This window comes from Protopterus annectens, chromosome 1.part2 (assembly GCF_019279795.1).
Source record: "Protopterus annectens isolate FY-2018-M chromosome 1.part2, PAN1.0, whole genome shotgun sequence".
NCBI lineage: Eukaryota > Metazoa > Chordata > Ceratodontiformes > Protopteridae > Protopterus > Protopterus annectens.
The window spans coordinates 727,695,366-727,722,385 of NC_056727.1; positions in this window are offsets into that span (position 1 = coordinate 727,695,366).

Here is a 27,020-nt window from a genome sequence, read left to right on the forward strand (position 1 = left end):
TAAAAACATGGCATCTATGGGATGACATGATTTCCCTAGCTGTGTCATATGTGAACTACAAAACAAACAGACCCTGCACCTGAACAGTCTGTTGAGACTCACCCTCTGTACAGGATATGAAACTGTTGAATGGGTTACAGCAACGTTTGGCACACTCCACAAGTGTTGGTGCACAACAGACCATGGAAACTATTGTCTTATAAGCCTATTAAGCCTGATCTGCAAGGCCATGGAGTCCATCATGATGGAACTCATAAGCAGAGCTATTGGGAGCCTACAAACACCCAACCCTACTCATTTTGGTTTGGTCAGGGGCAGATCATGGTTCCCAAACCTGCTAGACTGTTTTCAAGGCAGTCACCCAGGACATACATCAATGAAATGAGCTACACACATCCCACATAGACCTTGAAAAGCCCTTTTCCAACATCCCAGACACATGTCGTATCCACAAAATCAACAACATGTGCATAAATATGTATGTCATCTGATGGATTGCCAACTGGGGCACAGATAGATCCCACAAGGTAAGAATTGTGGTCTCCTGTTCAAGCTGGTAACAACTGCGGTCCCCCATGGCTCAGTCCTGGAACCCCTCCTGTCTGGTGTATACTTTTCAGAAATACAGTCAAACACATGAGGGCTATGTTTAGCAAAGTTTGTGGATGACTGCAAAAAAGTTGTCATAATCGATGATTGGGACAACAGACACATCCTTAAAAAGGGTCTCAGTCAGACAGATGTGGGGTCAAAATTATGGCCTCGAGCTACAGTCATACAAATACCACATAGGTGCCAACACCATAAATATGGAGGTGATAATAAGGGATCTATGGACACATGTGGATAGTCATCTCTACTTCCAGAAACACATTCACAAAGTGGTTAGAAAATCATGCTATGTGTTCCCACAAACTGCCAAGGTTTTTGCATGTAGGTCAAAGGAGGTTCCCTCTACTCATCAGTCATCAGACCCGTCAGAGAGTACCACAACAAACTTGCGATGAATCTGACTAGGCACCTTCAGCAGCTGGAAAGACCACTGAAGTACCTCAACAAGAGAATTACTGGCCTCATACAGTTGCCCCATGCAACAAGACTGAATTTAACTCAATCTGTACTCTGTTGCATACTGTCTACTCAGGAGATCTCTGCCCAGCAGACAGGTCCATGTCCAATGCAGAACTGATGTACATGCGCTATCTGAAGTAAACCCAAGCTCACTGTATGACATGCTCTAGGGATATCATCATCACAACATTAAATAAAACATGTTGGAGGGACACATTACTAACTCACAGACTTCCCTTGCTTTGGAACAGGCTCCCAACTGACATTAAGCCGAGTCCCTCACTGACACTCTTCCAGAGGAGCCTTGATGAGTGTATGTGAAACTGAACTGTCACACCATGGATCACTTCATCAGCTCTACTACACAGAGGCCTAGGGAACTAACTCCATGGGTGGTGATAGCTGCACACTCTGGCCATACTAATATATGCCTTCAGGCAGATAGCCTATTACCTACCTATGTGCCTATATATATATATATATATATATATATATATATATATATATATATATATATATATATAGATAGATATATATATATATATATGTAGGGGGAACACAGTATAATAAGCCAAACATGGATGGGCAGAGATGTGTGTAAGAGGGTGACCATGACAGGGAGCCATCCAGGACTGTCCCACCCAGCACACATCCCAATGGTACGAAAGACATGAGGTGCACATCTCTCCCACTGCACATAACAGCCACCAGTATCTGTAAGCAATACAGTGTATGTGGTCCATGTGCCTGATGTACAACATGACTGTACAGTGAAGTACACATCTACTATCTGTAGACATGTACCTGTCACATAGGTTCATAGGTATGTAATAGACTATCTCCATGAAGGCATATATCAGCCTACGCAAGTTCTGCAGCTTTCACCACACCATTGGGTAGTCTTCCAAGGCCTAGTTATAATAGTTATTACCCTAAGCCCCTTTCTAGTGAGGCTGCTGATGTGATGCCTGGCATGAATTGTCTGTTTCTCATCCACTCATCAAGGTTCCAATTGAAGAGTGTCAGCGAGGGATTCTGTCTGATGTACATTGGGACTCTGTTCCACAGTAAAGCAAGTGTCTTGGATGATACTCTATCCCACCAGCATGTTGTATTCATTGTTGTGATGAGGTTCATATCCCTGGAATGTGTAGGCCGATTCAATGTTGTTATCTGTAGATGGAGCATGTTCAACAGTTATGTGTTGGACATGGCTCTGTATGTTAGGCCGTGTGTGCCTATGAGTAGGCGGTACGCAACAAAGAACAGATTTAGTTTTACCAGTTGTGTTGCATAACACAACTTTTTGAGGCCAGTAATCCTCTTGGTGAGGTACTTATGTGGTCTCTACAGCTGCTGGATATGCTAAGTCGAGTACATCCAAAATGGTGCACTGTACTCAATGATGGGTATGATGACGTAAGAGTAGAGTGCCAACACTACCTCTTTGGGTCCTGATGCAAACCCTTTGTTGATTAGGTGGGCCACATAGGATCTGCCAATCACTTTGGCAACATGGTTGTCAAAGGAATGATGACTATCTACTTGTGTCCCCAGATCCCTTATCATGTTGTCATTTTTAAGGGGGTAACACCTATGTGGTAGTTTGTTGGCATTTGGTTTTCAACAAAGAGGATCATTATGCATTCCTCCACAGTGAGCTTGAGGCCATGATTCTGACACCACACATCTGTCTCATAGAGTCCCTTCTGGAGAATATGTATGTCTTCCGGGGAATCTATTATGGCAAACACTTTACAGTTCCCAGCAAACTTAGTCAACCACAACCCTCCTGTGTTGGCATGTACTTTTGAGAAGTCTATACCAAACAGGAGGGACCCCAGGACTGAACCCTGGGGGACACCAGTCATTACTGGTGTAGAGTCTGACATGTAGCCAGCAACTATTAATGTGTGGGATCTATCTGTGAGCCAGTTTGCAATCCATCTTGTGATGTATGGATTCATGGCCAAGTTGGTGAGTTCATCTATGATACCTGGCTAGGGAATGGTGTCAAAAGCCTTAGCGAGGTATAGGTAGGCTGTGTTGAGCTCATTTCAATCATCTGTAGCCTGGGTAACTGTCAAAGAAATCCTCCCAGTTCAGGAGGCGTGGTCTGCATTTGACGAAGCCAAACTGGGTGTGCTCAACTGTGTGAAGGTTCCCAATCTCTGTATTGTTGACTTCCATTATGATTGGCTCCATTGCCTTGCAGAACACACTCATCAGGCTCATAGAGCATGAATGCCAAGGGGTTTTTGTGGTCCCACCCCTGTGGAGTGGGAAGAACATTGCTGTGCAACATTCTATGGGTACCTATCCTGTAGAGAGGATGTAGAGAGGTGTAGGTATCCTTGATGAATATGGATACATCCCCACCCTATGTGCTATGATCCAGGTTCTGATGCTGGAAGGTATGGAATGAGTAGTATCCTGGTAGTGCTGGTGTGCTCTCTAGAGCCTTGAACTAGGTTTCTGTTACTGCACAGATATCAATATTCTCCATACTGAGAAGTGCCTCGAGTGTGTGCATCTGGAGGCTGAGACTTCTGGCAATGAGTAGCAGTTAGCTCACTTTGTGGTTATTTGTGTTGGTTACGGGGTTTGGTTTGTCCTGTGTGACCGGTGTTCCACACCTGAAGTCAGTGCCTCATTGGTCCCATCTGACCATAAGCTAATTAACCTACATATCCACATTCTGGACCCACACCCCCATTAAGGAAACCATGTTAAAAATGTCTCCAAAGCCAACTTCATTCTTCTTAATACAGAAGTGCTGAACTGCAGGAAACCCATGCAGATGGACAATACAGTTACGACTACTGAATCCTTCCCAATTGCACTTTATAAGCACTTACATGACTGCATGCATCGTGCTATCCCAAACAGAACCAAGATGCTATCCTCCAAGAAAAGGAAGCCAATCTGGTGTTCCCCTGCCATAAACAAACTGCACAACAGAAGGAAGAAACTGTTGCAAAAGAGGGTAAAATCCCATGAATGGAGGAGCTCCATGGTCAACATCAGTAAGAAGCTGTGATCCCTGATAAAATCCTCCAAAGCTAGTTATGAAAACAAAGTCGACACAGATTCTAAAGACAACCACAAAGCATTCTATAGCTATGTCAAGAATCTCAATGGCAACACTCAGATCTGCTCTGAGTTACAGCACAATGGCACTAAATATACAGACCCAACTGATATTGCCAACATCCTGGCAGATAGGATCAGTGCTAACTTTACCCCCCTCTCACCCATGAAAGAGCACATCTCTATAATGGAAGACTGCAAAGTTGCTGTCATCACAGCTGCACAGGTAAAAAACACTCTCCAAAGCCAGGAACACAGCATCCATGGGACCAGATAACTTCCCAGGCTGTGTCCTACACAAACTACAGAACAAACAGGCACCACACCAATGTACCATGTTTAGTCATAGCCTCATCTCAGGCTTTGTGTCTGCTGAATGGCGCACAATGATGGTTATCCCACTACACAAGGGTGGAGACACCATGGACCCCAGGAACTAGCGCCCCATTAGCCTGATGAGCCTGCTCTGCAAGGCCATGGAATGTATCATCATATAACTTATAAAAAAAGACATTGGTAATCTCCAAACTCTGGACCACAACCATGTTGGGTTTGTAAAATGTAGATCATGTCTCCTAAACCTGATAGATGTCATTGAAGCATTCACCAGAACCGTAGACAAGGGTAAGGTGGTTCACACAGCCTATGCAGATCTTGCCACGGCTTTCAACACCATCCCCCACTTTGGAATTATAGATAAACCCACTAAACTAGGTATAAATTGCTATGTCACAAGATGGGTTGCCAACTGGCTCACTGACAGAACACACACTGTGAAAGTAGCAGACTCCAAGTATGACTTTGGACCAGTGACAAGTGCAGTACCACAGGGTTCAGTCCTGGGTCCTGTCCTGTTTGGTATCTACTTCCCTGAAGTAAACTTTAACATGGAAGGTCTGTGGCTAATGAAGTTTCCAGATGACTGCAAACTAGGAGCCATAATTGAAACTACTAAAGACGTGGACATCCTACAAAAGGGTCACACTGAGACAGATGCCTGGTGTCAAAGCCATGACCTCAATCTCACTTCCAAAAAGTGCATTGTCATCCCCTTTGGTAAAAACTCCGTAGCCATGAACTACAACATAGGCGGTAGTATACTTAACACTGAAAGTGTGATAAGAGACCTTGGGTCACAGGTGGACAGTGGACACACCTGTGATAATCACATCCCCACAGTGGACAGGAAATACTTCTAAGTGGCACACCTCATCACAAAAGGTGTCTCATGCAGAATAGAAGAGGACATTCTTCCCCTCTACTCATCACTAACTAGATCCATAATAGAGTACAACTCCCCTTTTGCTATGTACCTCACAAGACATCTACAACAACTGGAAAGCCTGCAGAAATACCTCACAAAGAGCATTAGCAGCCTGAAATACATGCCATACACAGACCATCTCAAAATGCTCCAGCTGTACTCTCTCGCATATCGCCTACTCAGAGGTGATCTCTGCCTAACATACAAAGCTATGTCAAACACAGAGCTGTTGGACATGCTCCACGTAAAACACTCACAATCCCTCTGATCTTCAGCCCCAAAACCCAGACTGAAATACAAAAGGAAGGGGTGTATCCATTTACCTTATGGATACCCACACCTTCAGGTTAGTGGCACAGCATGAGGCCTTGGAGACCATGCAAGTGCAACTAACATTGGGCAAAGCTGCTTATCAGATTGTAGCCTGCTACAGATCACCTACCTTGTCTCAGGAACCTCACTCAGTATTCCTGAGAACAGTGGAAAATATAAAGGTCCTACCAAACACCATTATATGAGGAGATTACAACTACCCAAACATTGACTGGGAGAATTACTCGTGTACAACGTCCTTTGCCCAAATGCTTCCTAGAGTTTAAAAACTCAAACACCCTGGAACAGCTGGTCACCACGCTCACTAGAGGGGACAACATACTGGACCTGATCATCACCAACATGGGGTACCAGTGTTCCACAACAGAGATAAACCCCTCACTGGTAATATCAGATCATAAAGTAATCACACTGGACATCCACATCATGCCCTACCCCAGTCAAAGAAACCACTGTGAAGAAATTTTCAAACGCAAACTGCACACTTCTCAAGACCAAAGTGGAAAGTTCCAAAGCCCCCTTGCTATAGGATAATGCTGTACAATCTGCAGAATCATTTACAAGTGCATTCTATGAGCATCTACAGGGATGCATGGATTAAGACATCCCAAATAAAACCAAGATGCACTTCTCCAAAAATAAGAAACCAATCTGGTGGTCGTCGCCCATAAATAAGCTATATAACAGAAGGAGGAAACGAACACATGACAGAGCAAACTTCACAAAAGGAAAGGCATCACTGATCATTATTAGGAAGAAACAATGACCGCTGATAAAATAATCCAAGGCCAGTCTCTAAAGACAAATTGCCAAGGAATGTAAGAATAACAACCACAAAGCCTTCATTAGCTATACCAAACATTTAGGTGGCAACTCTCAAATATGCTGTCAGCTACTGCAAAATGGCAAAAAATACACTGAACCAACTGACATTGCCCTCATCCTGGTGAACAAGTTCAGTGCAAACCCCCCTCCATCATCCCCAAAAGAGTCTGTGTCCATCCCAGGAGAATGCAGAGCCCCAGACTTCATGGACATGCAGGTAAAAACCGCCCTCTCCAAAGCTAAGAGCACAGCATCAGTGGGACTGGATGGTGTCCCAGGCTGCGTATTACACCAACCCCAAAAGGAACTACACCCTCACCTACATTCACTGCCCATACTCAACCTTACCACAGGCTATGTACCCAAAGAATGGCATACAGCAACAGTCATCCAGCTCCACAAAGGTGGTGCCACAACAGAACCTGGAAACTATTGCCCTATAGGCCTACTCAGCCCGGTCTGCAAAGCTATGGAGCAAATTATCATGGAACCCATAAACAGAGATGTTGGGAACCTCCAGACACTGGACTCTACCCAACTTGGCTTTGTTAAAGGCAGATCCTGCCTCCTAAACCTAGTTGACTTCTTTGAAACAGTTACCAAGGACACAGATGGAGGTGAAAGTAGTCCACACAGCCCACCTGGACCTCACTAAGGCCTTTGACACCATTCCCCACTCTGGCATCATGGACAAGCTTACCAGCTTGAACATTAACACCTATTTCACAGGATGGGTGGTCAACTGGCTCACAAATCAAACATACATGTTCAGAGTTGCGGGTGCCATGTCCGACTCTAAACCAGTCACAAATGGCATCCCACAGTTCTTGGTCCTGGGACCCCACCTGTTCAGTAGATACTGCTCAGAGGTACAGGCAAGCATGGGAGGAGTATGGCTGAACAAGTTTGCAGATTACTGCTAACTGTGGTCCATAATTGACTCTACGGCTGACACAGACATCCTCCAGAAGGGTCTTACAGATACAGATACCTGGAGTCAAAACAATGCCCTCAAGCAGAATGCCAAAAAATGCAAAGTTATCCCCTTTGGATAAAACAAAGTGCACACAAATTACCACATAGGTGGTAATCCAGTATGTACGGAGAATGTAATTATGGACCTGGGGATCCAGGTAGATAGTAAACTATCCTTTGATGATCGCATTGGCAAAGTATTTAGAAATTCCTTCTATGTAGCCTACCTAATGCCACCTAATGTAACCCACTTTGTCCAGTCTGATGATGTCACCATCCTACAAATATACCTGTGGAAAGGAGAACTCTCAGTAATGTGTATAGTGCGTTGTGTAAATGTGTACTGCTGTAGTATCATAAAGTAGTTAGGTAGGGGTTTGAATCTTGCCTTGACAACTGTATGAGAGTGTGTGTGTGTGTCTGTCTCCGTGGAGAGGAGCAACCATTTTGGAGACTACTAAAACACCTTAAAAGTGGTATACTTATCTTTGTCAAGTCTGATGATGTCACCATCCTACAAATAAACCTGTGGAAAAGACAGCTCCCCGTACTGTGTATAGCGCATTGTGTAAATGTGTATTGCTGTAGTATCATAAAGCAGTTAAGTAGGGGTTTGAATCCTGCACTTGACAACTGTATGTGAGTGAGTGTGTGTGTTTCCTTGGAGAGGAGCAGCCTTTTTGGAGACTACTAAAACACCTTACAAGTGGTATACTTATCTTTGTCAAGTCTGATGATGTCAGCATCCTACCCACTAATGTGTATAGTGTGTCGTGTTAATGCGTACTCCTCTAGTATTATAAAGCAGGTAGGTAGGGGTTTGAATCCTGCACTTGCCAACTGTATGAGAGTGTGTGCCTCCTTGGAGAGGAGCAACCTTTTTTAAGACTACTGAAACACCTTAAAAGTGGTATACTCATCTTTGTCAAGTCTGATGATGTCACCATCCTACAAATATACCTGTGGAAAGGGGCGCTCCCAGTAATGTGTATAGCGTGTTGTGTAAATGCATATTGCTCAAGTATCATAAAGTAGTTAGGTAGGGATCTGAATCCTGCACTTGCCAATGTGTGTGTATGTGTGTCTCCTTGGAGAGGAGCAATCTTTTTGGAGACTACTAAAATACCTTAAAAGTGGTATACTCATCTTTGTCAAGTCTGATGATGTCACTATCCTACAAATATAGCTGTGGAAAGGTGAACTCCCAGTAATGTGTATAGCGCATTGTATAAATGCATACCGCTATAGTATCATAAAGTAGTTAGATAGGGGTTTGAATTCTGCACTTGCCACCTGTGTGTGTGTGTGTGTGTGTGTGTGTGTGTGTGTGTGTGTCTCCTTGGAGAGGAGCAATTTTTTTGGAGACTACTGAAACACCTTAAAAGTGGTATACTCATCTTTGTCAAGTCTGATGATGTCACCATCCTACAAATATACCTGTGGAAAGGAGAACACCCAGTAATGTGTATAGCACGTCATGTAAATGTGTACTGTTATAATATCGTTAAGTAGGGGTTTGAATCCTGAACTTGGTGACTGTGTGTGTGACGCTGTTGGTTGATGTGGGTTTTGCTTTTACTACTGTATGACATATTACAATGACAACAGTATGTGCATTACACATGTCAGGTAGCTGTGCGGCAAATACATATACATACATGTGACCTCAATTATTTCATAGGTGGGAACCCTGCTTTCTCCATGAACACATCTGTTATCTTTCCCAGAGTGTGCTGCCACTTTCCAGACCTTAGGTCACATCTGTATGCTTGTGACAAGCCTAGCCACTGCAGTGATCCCTGGCCTACATCATCCGTTTCACATACACTCATTACGGTTTCTATTGAATAGTGTGAGTGAGGGTTTATGCCTGTGGTATATTTGAAACCTGTTCAAAAGCAGCAAAGTCTGTCAAAGATGGCTATTTATTATAGGTGTGCAACAACCTTTGTGGATATGCATGCAGACCCCTTATTGCTTATGTAATCCACAGAGGGATTTCCAAAACCCTTTGGAAATTTGATTATCAGAGGAGAGATGACGTAACACATGGCTCTATGTATACATTGGTACCTGTTCAATATTTTGGGGGCTACTACCTATGTGGTACTCTGGGGATACTATGTTTTGTAAAAGTGGATGACTATGCTTTATTTGGCTTATAGCTGTACAGCATGGGTTTGACACCAGGTATCTGTTTGTATGATACCCTTTTGGAGGATGTGTGTGTCATCTGGAGAATGCATTATAACCCACAGTATGCATTGCCAAACATGGCCAGACATATCCCTACTGTGTTTGCTTGTACCTAAGAAAGCTATATGCCAAACAGGAGTGGTCCCAGGACTGAGTGCAGGTGAATACCACTGGTTACTGGCATAGAATAGTACTTGAAGGCTGCAAATGTTACTGTGTCCTACATCTGTGTGTCAGTTGTCAAGACATCATCTAACAATTGTTTATGGTCAGGCTGTTGAGGTTATGTAACCTACCAGAATGCAAACCAATGACAGATAGTAACAGTATCACCCACAGCACAGTGTCAAACCGTGTCATACACACACATGTACTCAAGTTCCAAAATGTGTGTAGTACAATGCATACTGGCCATCAATAGAAACTATGGAGTGTTAACACTGTCTAATACAGGGCATGTCACCCTGCCCATGTGTTCAATATGCACTTACATACAGACAGTGCACCTCAACCATGTTCACAAATTTTCACGTGCAAATCTGTGCTGCACACATCCCACACTTACTGTCCACTCTCTAACACATGCTGACAAAACTACACACATCAGCCAAGTAGTACATGGGCAGACAATACACAATTGGAATAAACACTGGTGTAAACAATACTACATTGATAATTATAGCTTTAATGTATCATGTCTGCTCAGCTATACCTTCAAGGATATCATTACACTTTACTGCTGACAACATGCTAACATTGCTATTCTGTTATAAAGTCACCCTGCGCATCAGCACCATGTTAGCCTGTTCCTGCATCAATGTTACAGATGACAGGAGGTGGCACAGGTTTCATCATATGCACAGGGGATGTTGTTGGTTTGCCAGAGGCCTACATTGAGCCATACAATCGACATGTGTATGTGAGTGTGTGTGTGAGGGCCAAGAGTGCTGTTATGGGCCAATGTGGATGTAATGTGTGTGGGTATTTGTTTGCCCTAGGTGTCTGGTTTATGTGTTTGTGTCTGTATGCACACAGTTCCACCATGTGGCTGCCATATACGGGGATTTGTGGGACAGCTACAGACTGTACCTGGCAGGCTTTACAGATCACCATCTCTGGCCATGGATACAGGACCTGTGCCTTGCAGGGGTGCTACAGACAGTATCAGGTACTAATCCAGACTGGGTACTATCCTCAGAGGTTGACATATATACACTGGATCCAGGTCCCTGCTGGGACTGGCCAGAGCCATGTGCACGTAGTCTACTTGGACGGTCTATGGACAGCCCACCCCCAACATTGCTGGGGCTGGTACTGGCACTACGGGAGTGGCTATGACTTGATGGACATCCACGGTGACTGCCAGCTGATGATATTGCTGGCATACGTCCATGTCGACGTCTCAACTGTCCCGCACTGTCCTGACACATGGACATGACATTGTGGAGGACATCTAATGTCTCACCCCAACATCTATCAATGGCCTCAGTGTAATTATGGATGGCACCTGCTAGGTCACAGATACTGTCATTTAAAGAGGTGTTATGAGCCCTCTGTGCCCTTAGTCCCTATCTGGTGTACTGCTCCATACGTGCCTGTGCCTCCATGACAGCCTGGAACATGCATGTGGTTGTAAGAGTTGTGGCACGTCTGCCAGGGGCATGATGACGAGCAGTGCTCTGACGAGAACCCCTGGACATCTGCCTATGTGGTACCATTCCAGACATCTGGCTATGGCTGCTGTGTCCAGATGCATGCGCCATAGATACCACAATGTCCTGGCCATTGCCGACTGTACACTGTCCCTCTGCTAAGGGCATTGGTGATGATGGCTGTACAGGCAGTATGACTGTGTGCATGGATGGGGTGGAGACTTGTGTACTGTCAATTGGTGGCCCAACAACAGACCCTGACAAACATGCCTGTGCCTCAACACACCTATCCTCATTATCACTATTTGTGTCAGTGACATCAGGTTCCCTGCTGCCCTGAACCAGCCCAACCTCAGCACCTGTGAGAGTAAAACAGGAAACACACTTTAAGACCTATACATGATGTCAGAACACATGAACACATGAACACATGCACACATGCACACATGAACACATGAAAACATGCACACATGAACACATGAACACATGCATACATGCACACATGCACACAAATATACTCCTCACTAAAGCAGGCACACACACACACACACACACACACACACACACACACACACACACACACACACACACACACACACACACCACCACCACCAATCTCAGCACATACTCAATAGCAGTTGATAGTGGGGTACAGTATCACAAGCCAAACAGTCATATCACACATGTCAGCATGCAGGACATGTGTTGCTCAACAGCATGCAGTGCAAGTGTAGACAGTCCTTGTTACTAACAGTATACATGGCTTTGATGTATGTGTTTTGTTTTTCGGTGATTGGCCTCTCCCTGGAACGCAATGTATAAATGGACACAACATTGCTGTGCAAGTATTAAAAACTCTTTAATGTACTGTGCACCATCACTCACAGGTATACATACCATGGCTGGATGTGTATCTGTGTGTCACATAGATATCCAATTCTGATTAGAGCCTCTGTGTCTTTAGCAAATAATTGTGGGCACAGTTTTAGCTCATGCATGATGTGTATACACACAAGATCAGTTTTGCATTTATAACTGATGGAATACCATTTGTCCACATAGCCAATGTACAGTAGTTATGGTGAGTGTGAATCATACTGTGGACATGCCAGTGTCATCCATGACATGGCATGCTAAAACACAACTGCATATTTAAACATCACACATACCCAATGTGTGTCATATGACCTAGCCACTCAATAGCATTACAAGACATATATGTGTCATTTGTGCAAATGGTGATTGGTATGCATATTGTTTATAGGTGCATATGTTTGCACACACACACAACATTGAGGTGTATAGCAATGAAAGCTATGTGTAGTACTGTGGTTGCAATAACTGGATGGGGTGTAGTACCATAAGCCATCATCATGAAGCATCATGTGGTCACTCAAGGCTACAAATGTGTCCTAAACCAGCACCTATCATGCTGTACCAGAACTGCACTACCATGGCTACATTCACCATTTCACAGCCAGTTGTTACATGGGTTTGTAAGGAGGCCAATAAGGAGCATTGCCTAACATGAATGTGTTGTGTGTTGCAGAGTGTTTCACTGCCCCATGATAGGCCTCTACCCCTCAGGTATATTATGTGTGCTGTGTGGATGACATTTGAGATACTGGAGTGTGACTGTACAGAGGGTTTGTGAATACTTCATGTGTAGTATGTTAACAGGTTCTGTGTATGACATAGTTGTGTATGTTGTGTGCATGCGTATCGACTCTGCCTATCCAATGGTCACTACAGTATAGCCACATTTGTTTGAGATGGTCTGTGTATTGCATGTGTTTGAGGCAGCTAATCACATTACTGAGATGTGTGTAGTCTCACAGCAAACATGCACAGCATGCATTATGCATAGGTGTGTTACATGTGTACATGGCCTACACCTTAACTATGACATGCATTTTTTATTTGCAATAATAAATGTAGAACACACTAACCAGCATGTGTCCACTGCCTTGCTGTCACACCAGAGGGACCTACATAGATATGAGACAGTTTGTCAGTGGCGACAACTGTGGCATTGCTACTGTGGGTTTGCAATCTTACAGTAGTACAACAGTTTACATTCACAGGCCTACAGATTATGTTCCAAATGATCAGTATTGCACAGCAACAGGCTCCACATCTTCTAACTACACAGTTACACATCTCACATATGCATGATCTACCAATAGAGGTAACAGAAGTCTACAGATATGCCATGTTACCTGCACGCTCCATGTGTTCTTGCTGGGTGTCTCCAACCTCCATCAAGGTAAATGTCTGCTGTTGTTGTTGTTGTTGTTGGGAAGGTGCCACCAGGCTCAGGAGCAGCTCCTCCACTCTGGTGAGGGGGGGGTGGATGTGAACCCCACCACCTGTTGCAAGCTGTTGTCTATGGACATCAGAAGCACGCTGCCGGACATGTCTAAGTAAATCACTGCAGTGATGGCGAACCTGCTCATATGTCCGGTTATGCATGCCTATGTCATTTACCCTCCTGACAACATCTTGCCACAGTGCAGTACGATCATGCTGGTCTTGGCTGGTTCTTGAGAATAGTAGGCTGTAGTGCTGAATCAGACAGCTGGTAATAATGTCATCCTCAGCACTACTGTAGCTAGGATTATGATGGTGGGCCATGATCCCTGGAAGACAAAGACAAAATATGTCTGAGCAAGTCATATGGCACACTTAACATTATACAGTACAGATATCACTGAACTGCCATATATAGCAACCTATTAGCTGACTGAGATTAAACACTTTCAATACCATGTATCAGTGCTCACCTCACAACTGTTTGAAAGTGCCTGGCACGCTCTATATAATAAACCATGTTCTGCACAGCAACAAAATAAAATCACTATATAAGACTATACAACAGTACATGGCACACTGTATGCGACACAATGCACCATCTAGCCACAGAAGGTATAGATCAAGCGAATACGTAAAGAAATATGTCATCCATCACAGTGTTTGTAAAGTCCAGTTACAGTATTATCATTATACCACACAACTTGTTGATGGCAAACACATGGCCAAAATATGTGCACAATTGTGAATATATATGTGGCATACTGCTGTAGTAAACTATAACTGTTGCTAGATACGCAGTTATATCTTGTAACACACATATGACAGAGGGCATGTTACAGGCATACCCACACACACATCAGACATAATTACAAGACACAGTATGGCAACCCAGATAAGCTTTATGTGTGTACCATACATTACTGTGTGTCAGTACTTACAAAACCTTAAGCCTGAGGAATGTAATCTGTGAGGACTACAGGGACCACACAAAACAGTGGTTCCAAGCAATGTGGACATACACCATACTGTGCTGTTTAGGCCTACAGCTTTAAGTAGTACTACAGTTCATACAGGATTTGGATTCAACATCAGTACCAATCAATAAGCATACATGTAGTGCTTTAGCCTCCAATGACACACCCAGTTAACACCAAGGAACTACATCAGACTGTATGCCATAGTGCTTTATCTGCCTAGCAACAGTATACATAGCTTTTGCTGGGATCAAAACAAGGACACATAATACCATGACAGAAACAGTTTCCCACTAAACTATCCCACAAATACACATCTTTGACATATTCACCAACACATTGACCATCACACTCAGTCAACTTTACATAGACTCTATTGCAACAAGTAGATGTGGGGTGTATGACTATATATGACTCTCTCTCTCTCTATACATATATATATATATATATATATATATATATATATATAGTTTACCTATGAACCTATACCCCGGGTATCACTTCTGTGTCACTGTTAGACAAAGGCACAGTATACTAACCTCAAAAAAGGGCATAGCAAAATTAATTTAAAATGGGTGGCGAAAGCCAAACACACTCTGGCTAGGCTTATAAATGCCCTAGGGCAGATAGCCTAGTACGAACCTATATATATATATATATATATATATATATATATATATATATATATACACATCCATTGGTGTACATACACATATAGGCACATATACAGTCCACCTTTCATTGTGGGAATATCAATTATACAAAGGATGTGAGGTATACAGTAATGTAATAATATTGCACAGTCTTGTGAAAAATACATTGAAAGTGTTCTCAGCCCAGATAGCTTTAGCAGGCCTCACTGGCTGCAACATTGCAAACTGAACAAAACACACACAGTGTCTAACCACCACATGTCATATACCAGCACTGTATGCTGTCTTGTTTGCCACACACTAAAACCTACATACAAATATGCACATAACAACCTTCACCAACATATATATGTCCACCCTTCACAAACAGTTGCAATATGTCCCTTGTTCTATGCACATATACAGATGTTAGTATATATGACACATCTGTATCTCTCCGTATGTGTGTGCCATACACACACAAGGTCCACACTGCTGTAAGTCCCTGGACCTCACAGCTGAACTGTTGGGCCTTGCTGCAACATGAACAGGTGTCACATGTGAACACACAGTAACATTAGAGGGGGTATATATAGCTACAAATGCTAGATTAGCATACTAACCTGGTACAGCAGTTGCCAATGCTAAGCTAAACTTTAATATGACTATCATGCATGATCTCTTTCAGTCTCTGCAATAGAGTGATTGAGTTTGTGGGCAGCAATTACAGCCTGCTTTTATAGGTATTTGCACATGTGCATGTGATGGCCTCTGCACCAATTGGTGGCCACCATTTGCTAATTGCATGCAGCCTGCTGTGTGGTAATTGCAGTAATCACTGTCATAGCAACCCAATGCTATAAATTGCTAACTCAGGTAGGCATAGCCATTTTAGCTTTCCAAAATGGGGATCATGCTTGTTTGCTGTGGACATTGTTGTTTAAGTCAGAAGGTTGGTATAGTTCTTATATCTGAAGCCAGGGGTGTAGCCAGTGATTTGAATGTTGTACTCAGACCTGAATGTTGCTGCTTCCAGTGCACACTTGTCAGTGTATAATTGTACTCACCCCTCCAAATGCTAGCACAAGATACATGGGAATATGCACTTTCTTTTCTAATTATACAATTAACTGCCATACAAAAGTAGTTATTGAGATGTATTATTTTGGCACATGAACTGTTTGTGAACTGCTATGCTGTGAATATTAATTTATTCACTTCTGAACAGTTTGTGCTTTTTTAGTGTTGACATTAGCACAGGCTGCTCAAGAAAACTGGACAAATTTCAGTACTGAGTATGCCTACCTACATCCTTGGTAGACCCTGAACACACAGGTATATTGTACATTTGGGTAGAGGTGCAAAAGTACAGACAGCATTATGTATTATTGTGTGAATTTTATCTTGCTGGACTTAAAGGGTTGCTGTGTACCTGTTAGTTTATCAAGGCAAGTAGTCTGTCTGCGTAGCTCCCAACTGTGGACCTATCCAGATTGTAGCCAGAGGTTAGCCTGTTATTCTTTGTCTGTGCACCACACCAGTCTTTTCAGCACTGGAACAATGGCATTGTCACAGTTGGTTGCTACCAGTACATGGCTACATCCCTTGGTATTTCAGTGTTGTACTCCTACATAAGGGTATGCTTCTGGAACTCCTTCCAAAGCTATTTGCACAGTGTATAACAGCAGAAAACCTGATATACCTGTGTGTTTCTGCCTCTCAAACACTCAGGTACATATTTGAACAGACTCATGGAAAAGTAGGTAAAAGTGAGGTACACGTTTAAAATATTAGAGACATTAAGTTGAGACTTTGAGAGAACAAGAGCATATGGATTAATACACCTTTTCTGAAGTACAAGCAGTGTCTAACTCTTACTTATTGTCATAAATCATTAAGTGTAATTCCCCACCTTTCTGCCTAACATCAGTACTTTTCAGAGGGATTCAGAGGGACACAGCTAAAATTTGTTTCAAAATCAGGGGCATCCCTGAAAATTAGTCACAGTTAGGAAGTATGGCCTCTGCCCTAATCAGATATGCCAGTGTTTGTCCTGCTATGATACTGTGTGGGGGTAGTAAAGTGCTGCTGTAACATTATTTCCTGCTAGAATGGCTGGTTCTCTTATCACAGTCATGTAATGCAATTCCACAACAACTGCTGGTAAAGATCCACAGAACAAGATTTGTGTTATGGCATTCCTAGTTTTCCTTTACATTCACTCATTCTGATGCATGATATATTTATTTCAGCACCAACTTGCTGTATGTCTACCGTGGCTTAGTGGTACTTCATGCAGTCTAGTGTGTACAAGGTCCGGGGTTTGAGACTGACAGAGGTGTTTTATTTTGCTGCTGAGCAGAACAAGGGCCCTGACATACAGAGTGACTAAAGCACTTTTAAGCAGTTGCAAGCGGGTTTGTTCTGGTTTGCGTGGGTTTGCATGATGCTTAGCAATGCTTAGCTAAGCGCACACAGGCGCACACTCGCGCAAACCCACTAACTACTGCTTAAAAGTGCTTACTCCCGCTAACCCCTGTGCTAATTTCCTTGAAAGAAAAGAAAAGAAAATGGGGAGATAGGAAAGTGGTGAAAAAGGGGCACAAAGAGGGAAAGACAGTAGGGAAACAGCTTGGGATGTAAAGGACGGGTGTAGGGAAGGTCCATAGCTGCCTATTTCTATTTCTTTAACAACAACAGCTGTGCTTATGCAATAAGTTTGGAGGGAAATATGAAACCTTCAACCCCTGTGAGTATGTTGTATTGCCAATTAAATAGTTTATGTGTCCAGCGGACATGTGTGCAAAATGGGCAGCTATGTATGGGGCATAATTTTATTTGGGGAACAGATTGCCCTTTTTTTATTTTTCAGGTGAGAGTGGAATGTGGGGTAAGGGAAGGAGGTATATTTGGGGAGGTAGGTTGGGGAGGTAAACAGACAAGACAAACAAGACGCATACAGGGGTGGAATATGACACATGTGGTGGGTGAACACCATTGATGGGGAAGGATGTTTGGAAATCGCAAGCCCATGAGCCCACAGATGGCAGCAGTGGAACTGAGATCTGCACCCATGGGCAGTCACCACTGCACCTTCACAGCCCAGAGGGTGGCTGTGCTGGGGGCTGCGTAGGAGGGGCAGGCTCACCCGTGAGTGTCACCACTCATGCCTCAAGCTGGTGTAGAGGATCAGCGACAGAATGCTCAATCTCCCTACGCATCACAGCCCGGACTGTTTGGAGGGTGATAGGTGGCCCTCCTCTGCCCACGCTTGCACAGGGGGGTGAGCCCCATCCCCTCCAGCGCTTCCACTCGAAGGTGGCACAGGGCCAATGGAGGAGGAGAGGTCCCAGGCTGGGAACCAGGCCTGCTGGTGCCAGGTGCCATCACCAGCTGAGGTGGGACAGGTGGGTCCGCTGGGACCGGCCTTCCTATACATTCTATGTTTAAGAGGATTTAATGAAAATATGGGTTAGTAACAGTCAACAGCATTCCCAATTAGTTATAACAGCATGCAGAAGTATTCCCATTAACCCAACACACCAGAGTTCCAACAGTTGAACAACAAGCATGACACATGCATATATAGAACAACAGTGGACATTACAACAGCATGCAGGTTTAATTGATGGCAATAGGCTACCAATATTGTGTTTTTGAACAGGGCACATGCATCGAAATAAATGAACATATTTATAAACCAATAGGACATATGTCCCAACAAATGTTTTGAGATTAGACATACCCATTGAGGTGTGGAATTGCATTTTTATGCACATACAGTAGGGTGGAAAATGATAGCTCCATTAGCAACTTATATATCCTTCTAGTTTAGTTATATGTCCCCTACATGTATTATTACACTACCCAGTTGTCCTTAAATTGTGAAATGGGTTTTGCTAGATCTTTATATACATGGGCTGTATCTCACATACAAACTGTCCGGGATGCAGATGTTACTGCCACATATTTTGTGAGTTGCTCAGACACACTACTGCTGAGATGGTACACTGACAGCTCTACTTTCCTATACTTATCTAGATATGTTTAGGTGAAATTATCAGTTATATGTTAACAGCTCCCTACATTTCTGCCAGCACAATGACATTTCTGGGGAACACAATACAAAGCTACTCATGTGCCAGGTTAACCTGTACATGATGGGCATGAACCAACAGTTGAGGACTGTAAATATGCTTAAAAGCTACTGGCACTCCCTTCATCCACTTGATATGGGCCTACCCAACTGTGTGTTAACAGCACTTAATATAACAGTACTATTTCTATAATGTAAGAGTACAACAACATATCAAAGAAAATGACACAGACACAATCCAGGAATTATACCTTTATTAAAGACTTAAAACACTTTTCTAGAGGCTCTCTCATTTATTTTATATAACAGTATATGCAGAATAATTATTAGAGAATTATTATTCCTTTATTTATTGTGTTAAAATGTTTTTTTCAGGCTCTCTCATTTATTTTACATAACAGTACAAGCAGAATAATTACTAACCAGCCTGGTGGTGCAGCCTTAGCAGCCTATCTGCGTAGGTTTGCTGATTCACAGCACGGACACCTGCAGCTGTGAAGTAAATGAAGTGATATTGAGACATACCTATCCATAGTATACACTAGAATAGCAATTCTTACATACTTAATTCCATGGCTACTTACTCAGTAGTGGGGCATTTTCCATCCCACGGGCCTCCTGGATCCACTGGTCCAGTTGACCCACCTTGCGTCTCTTCAGGTCTGTGTGGTGGTGTCTGACCTGCTCACCAGTCCGGAGGGACACCTGTGGCACTGGTGAGTTCATGAGCTAGACGGTCCCAGTCTTCCGCTTTGTATTGGGTGCCCTGGTACTGGCCCCGCAGGAGTCTATCCTCATGATTATGGACAAGGAGCAAAACCATAACTTTTGACTCATCAATGCCCCAACGTTGCGCTCGAAAACAAGAGCCCTCTCCAGCACCGGCCATTGCTGCTTGCAGATGGGAACTACAACCAGTTATGGCAAGTATTCCCACCTATGGAGCTTAAATATGCATCATTTCATGCACTTATTTGTGATTGGCCAGTTTTGAAAAACTCAGCTGAAGGCACACCTGCTTAGCAATGGGTAAACTTCCATTGATATGTATGTGTGTGTTGAAAGTGTATGCTTATGAAAAGCTGTCATGGCTTAGTGGTTCAGTACTGTGATTATGGTGCACAGTATCCTGGGTTCGAGGCCTGTCATTACTTTTTATTTTACTACTGGCCAGACCGGCTAGGAGGTGTGGCTGTGTTTACAGACTTTGCTCAACTTTGCCCGATGTTGCTCTGCGTTGCTCGGTGTTGCTCTACGTTGCTCTATGTTGCTCATCGTTGCTCGTCGTTGCCTGACATTGCACTGGTTAGCGTGGTGCGCAGCTACGCGCAAACATGTTCTGTTTGCGCTAGTTTGCGCGAGGTGCAGCTCCGCGCAAAGCTATTGCGCTAGTTAACGCAGTGCTCAGCTATGAGCAATTACATTTAAATATGCTTAATACTGGTAAACTTTGCTTAGCAGTGCTTCACATTGCTTAAGATACGTTACTTATGCATCCATCAGTATGCATAACCATTTCACCTTCTTATATATATATATATATATATATATATATATATATATATATATATATATATATATATATATATATATATATATATATATATATATATATATATATATATTTATATAAAATTCGTTCACTACTACATAGGCCATTTCAATGCTTTTTACTAAAATTTAAATGATAAATGTCAGGAATTATTTTTATATACAGATTTCCAACAGAAAATAGAAAGGGGAGTGGTGGCACTCGAACTGGGAATGCCTCCTCTTTGTGCGAAGACTCTACCACTACGCTTCTTATTATCCTCTTCGATGTCTAAACTGCTAACAGTAGCTAAGTAATGGGCAAACCCACGCAAATACGGGCAGCAATATCAGGAATAATTAAAAAAAAAAGTTTTACATTTTATAATTGTACAGGGGTTTAGAATGTGGGGGAGTGTAGTGTTGGGTATGTACACATTTGATCGGACTCGCTCATGTAAGTTGACATTTCCCGATTGAGAGACTTGCAGGGGCGTGTATTTTTGGACTGCTTGGCAGTCTGACACGCCCCCTGCACTCGTGCATGCTCCATGTTAGCCTTAGAGTTGAGGCAGCGCGCCCTCATTAATATGCATGGCGCGCTGCCATCTTACTCTTAGACTGGCATTTTCGTGTAAGACTAATCTAGTCTTACATGGAGGATTAGTGAATCCTGGGGATTGTCTTTGCCAATGCTAATTTTATCTACAATGAATTACAGTGGATATAAAAAGTTTACACACACCTGTTAAAATGCCAGGTTTTTGTGATATAAAAAAATGAGACCACAATAAATCATTTCAAAACATTTCCCACCTTTAATGTGGCCTACAACCTGTACAATTCAATTGAAAAACAAACAAATCTGTTAGGAGAAAAATATAAAAAAATAAAAAACGTACAATACGCTGGTTGCATAAGTGTGCACACCTTTAAATTAATACTTTGTTGTGTGTGCACACCGTTAAACTAATACTTTGTTGAAACACCTTTTTATTTAATTACAGCATTCATTCGTCTTGGATACACACTTGCCATCAATTAAAGATACTCTGATTAACCCCAAATAAAGTTCAACTGTCCTAGAAGGATTTTCCTGACATTTACTCAGCTGCCTGCTACAGCAAAAGCCATGGTTCGCAGAGAGCTTACAAAGCATCAATGGAATCTCATTGTTGAAAGGTATCAGTCAGGAGAAGAGTACAAAAAAAATGTCCACAGCATTGGATATACCATGGAACACAGTGAAGACAGTCATCAAAAAGTGGAGAAAATATGGGACAACAGTGATGTTGCAAAGACCTGGACATCCCTCCAAAATTGATGAAAAGACAAAACAAAAACTGGTCAGGGAGGCTGCCAAGAGACCTACAGCAACACTCAAGGAGCTGCAGGAATTTCTGGCAAGTACTGGGTGTGTACTACATGTGACAACAATCTCCCGTATTCTCCATATGTCTGGAATGTGAGTAGGGTTGCAAGATGGAAGCCTTTTCTTACACAGAAAAACATCCAGGCCTGGCTACAATTTGCAAAACAGTACATCAAGTCTCCCAAAGGCATGTGGGAAAATGTGTTATGGTCTGATGAGACCAAGGCTGAACTTTTTGGCCTTGATTCCAAAAGGTACGTTTGGTGCAAAAACAACACTTTGCATCACCAAAAGAACAGCATCCCCACGGTGAAGCATGGTGGTGGCAGTATCATGCTTTGGGTGTGCTTTTCTTCACCTGGAACTGGGGCTTTAGTCAAGGTGGAGGGAATTATGAGCAGTTCCAAATACCAGTCACTTTTGGACCAAAACCTTCAGTTGTCTGCTAGAAAGATGAAGATGAAGAGGAATTTCACCTTTCAACACAACAATGACCCCAAGCATACATCCAAATCAACAAAAGAATGGCTTCACCAGAAGAAAATTGGAATGGCCCAACCAGAGCTCAGATCTAAATTCAATAGAAAATCTGTGGAGTGACCTGAAGAGGGCTGTGCACAAGAGATGCCCTTGCAATCTGACAGATTTGGATCGCTTTTGCAAGGAAGAGTGGGCAAATACTGACAAGTCAAGATGTGCTATGATGATAGACTCCAACCCAAGAATACAAACAGAATATCCTTCCTTTCAAAGAAAAGACAGCGGTGGACAGTCTGTTTGATCTATATTAAGTTTACTGGGACCCTATCTCCCTAAAGAGACTCAGTGTATGTACTCTGTCTTACATATGTTTTTCTAGCATCTACTTTACTTGAGCAGCATTCTACCTTGGTACGTGTGAAAGCAGCCTACCAGTGGTCACTGCACAGGCCCCCCCCAACCCCATCCTTGGCTTACAGTCTACTCCCCATAATTACCTCTATCTGACTTCTATATACCGAACTTCTAAGTGGAACCTCATCTCCTCACAGTGCACCTCCCTCATTTTTCCACTAGGTGGCAGCATACTCCTAATAATTAATCAAAGCAATAACTTCCCCCTTACCCTCTACTAACTCTACCTAGAAAGTGTCTCTGCCCCTCACAAAGAAAGCTGTAATTTTATCTCTCCACACACATATACCTGTTTTAGAAAGTGTCTCTGCCCCTCACCAAGTAAGCTGTACTTTTATCTCTCCATATACATATACTTGTTTTACTAGAAAGTTTTCCCCAGTAAATTAAGAAACTAAGAGTTTTTAGTACAAAATATGTTTGTAATCCATATACCTGCACCCCTGCAGTAGTTCTCTTTCTCCTGCCTCAGGTCACTGATTGTTTTTGGGCCTTCCCACCTTCTTGGCTCTTCCCACTCCATTCGTCCTGTGGGCTCACTCCGCTCCCCTATCCTGCCCCCAATTCCCACCCACCCCAGTGCTTCTACATTTATCCTTAGCCCAATAGTCCCACCCCCCTCCCCAACCAACCAGTATACAGATTACTATTAGGCCTTCCCCCTCCTCCAACCAATCAGGATACACCCTCCACCCTACCACTTTCTCCACCCTACCTATTTCTCTATACCACACCCCCAACACACAATCTCATATCACCTTCTCTTTTAACATTAACTGTCACCCATAACCATGCTCCGCCTTCCTTTCAAAGTCCTTCTCTTCTCTCCCTTCATCTTGCTTCTACTATCACTATACCATTTAACCTCCTATACTAACTCCCATGTGCCCTCTCCCCCTTTGACTCCCCAGCACTACCACACATCCCACTTCCACAACATCTCAGCATCTTTAGTTCCCTCCCACCCTCTCCTTCTCTTAAAAATAAAACTTTTTCCAATCTCTAACAACAACTACAAACTTAAAGCAACTCACTACTAATATCATCTATCAAAACACAAATCTAATAAACGTATCCCCAATTGTACTTGCCTTCATTTAGCTGGCGACATACACACCAATCCAGGTCCAAACTTCTCTCCTACAAATCAGCCTTGCACCAACAATAAAACTACTCATAAAAACCTCAAGTTCCTCACAATCAACGCACAAAGTTTAAAAAAATAAATTAACACTTTTCCATGCCTGGCTCACCCATAACTCCCCAGACATAGCAGACATTTTTGAAACCTGGCTAATACCTCACATTAATGACTCTGAATTCCTACTTCCAGGATTTCATTCTCTCCGATCTGACTGCACTAATAGAAGAGGAGGTGGAGTTGCTTTAATCTACTCTAACCTCCTAACTATGTCCCCATACCCTAAAACCATCCCCTCTTTTAATCGTGCAGAACTAGTTATTGGCATACTAAAAATAAACAACCACAAAAGCATCTGTATTATTTCCCTCTACATTCCTCCTGATAACAATACCAATACTTTGGAAGACGTCCTCTCATGGTCCTCATCTACCATTAAACTAGAAACCTTTATTTTGGGAGATGTAAACATTGACTAGGGAAAAATCAATAACCCTAATCCCTCCATAACTATCAGCCTATTTAACTTCATTCAACTTACTAACTCCATTACTAGACCTAACAAAACCAACCCCCCTGGCACCATACTTGAGGGATACTAGTATCACATCCTAACAAAGTTATAAAATCTGGTGTCAATCCTGACACATTAGGAGACCACCTCCCTGACTTCTCCATTCGAGCCACTCCCTCCTCCCCTCTCTCTCACCACTTTATTCAAACTCGTAACCTAGCTAACTTTAATCAAAATTCTTTCTCAAACTCCCTTAAGCTAACTAACTGGAGCCCCCTAAAAACTCTGCCTCTAGACGAAGCTGTTGACTATTTCAACTCCACATTCTTAACTGTCCTTAAGTCCCAAGCTCCAATAAGAAGAAAAAGAATCAAAACTAAAACCACCCCTTGGCTCACCAAGGAGACAAAAAGGATTATGCTTCAAAGGGATAAAACCTGGAAAGCCTACCTTAAACACAAACAGCCTGAAATTTCCTTAAGTTTAAACAACTAAAAAACCTTGCCAAAAAACTAGTCATTACTGATAAAAAAATCTTACTACATGAAACTACAAGAAAACCACAAAAGAAATCCCAAACAGTTCTGGAACTCCATTAACTCCCTCCTTAGACCAGGTACAAAAAACAGTCCCTGTCCTGACACCAGCAAATCTGACCCAGAAATTGCTTCACTATTCAATTCCTTCTTCACCTCTTCTATCGCCGAACTAACCAAGACTTTCACCAACAACAACCCTCCCCACCTAATCAATCTTCCTTTCCCTCTTCATCCCCACCCACTTTTGACCTCAAACCAGTACCCACCGACCTAATAAAGAAACTGCTTTATAAACTAAAGCCTTGCTCCAATGCCCCTGATAACATCCCATCCTCCTTCATAAAGATAGCTTCTGACTCCATTGCTATACCCATCAGCATTCTAATAAATAGGTCTCTACTCGAATCCTATGTACCCAAACTCTGGCGTTCTGCTTTCATCCTTCCACTTCACAAAGGGGGCAAAAATTGTAATGTCTCCAATTTCCGTCCCATTGCCATCCTCTCCCCTATATCCAAAATCCTAGAAAAATGTATCCACCTACAGCTCATGCCTTTCCTTACTGAACACCAACTACTCTCTCCTACCCAGCATGGCTTCCGCCCAGGACACAGTACTAACACTGCCCTTCTCTCCTTCCTTCATTCTGTGAACTCTGCAAGTGACTCCGGTAACTTAGTATCATCCGTTCTACTAGACATATCCAAAGCTTTTGACACCATCTCCCACTCCCTCCTTCTAAACCATCTCTCTGACCTTAACCTTAGCCAAAAAGTTCTTTGCTGGTTCTCTAGCTACCTTTCAAACAGGTCCCAAGCTGTGAAATGGGGCCAAGCAATGTCTACCTTCCTTCCTACCCCTACCGGAGTACCTCAAGGTTCCATTCTTGGTCCATTACTATTCAATATCTTTATTAACAACTTTCATAAAGCCATCCCCAACACCACAATTGTGCAATACGCTGATGATTCCAGTCTGATCTGCCAAGCCCCTAACCTAACTGAGCTCCAAGCTCTAACCCAAACAGCATTTTCAACCACTGAAAACTGGATGTTCCAAAATCACCTCTCCCTAAATGCCAACAAAACTAAGATCCTGCTCTTCTCCCCCTCCAAATCCTCATCTCTTGATAAAAACTCTTTCCAAATAACCAGCCTTAACAACTCCATGATTGAAATAGTAACCTCCACTAAACTTCTTGGTGTTACAATTGATGACCAGCTCAAATTCAATACTCATATTCAGCTAAACATAAAAAAAAAACATATAAAACTTGGCTTACTGTATAGAAACAACCACTTTCTGTCCCCTTCCACTAGGCTAACCCTTGCCTCTACTTATCTCCTTCCCTCTCTACTATATGGCGCTCCTCTGCTCACTAATCTATCATCTACTCTTACCTCCAAATTGGAACAATGCTACAACAAAATCTCCAAATTTGCCACTAAATCCAAATCTTCCTCTCATCACTGCTCCTCCCTTCACTCTCTAAACTGGCTTGAACTCCCCAATCATCTTAACTTTCTCCAACTCACCACAGCCCATAAATTAGTGTTCTATCCTACTAACTGTCCTACTCTTTCCAATATTCTTCAACCCTATACCCCCC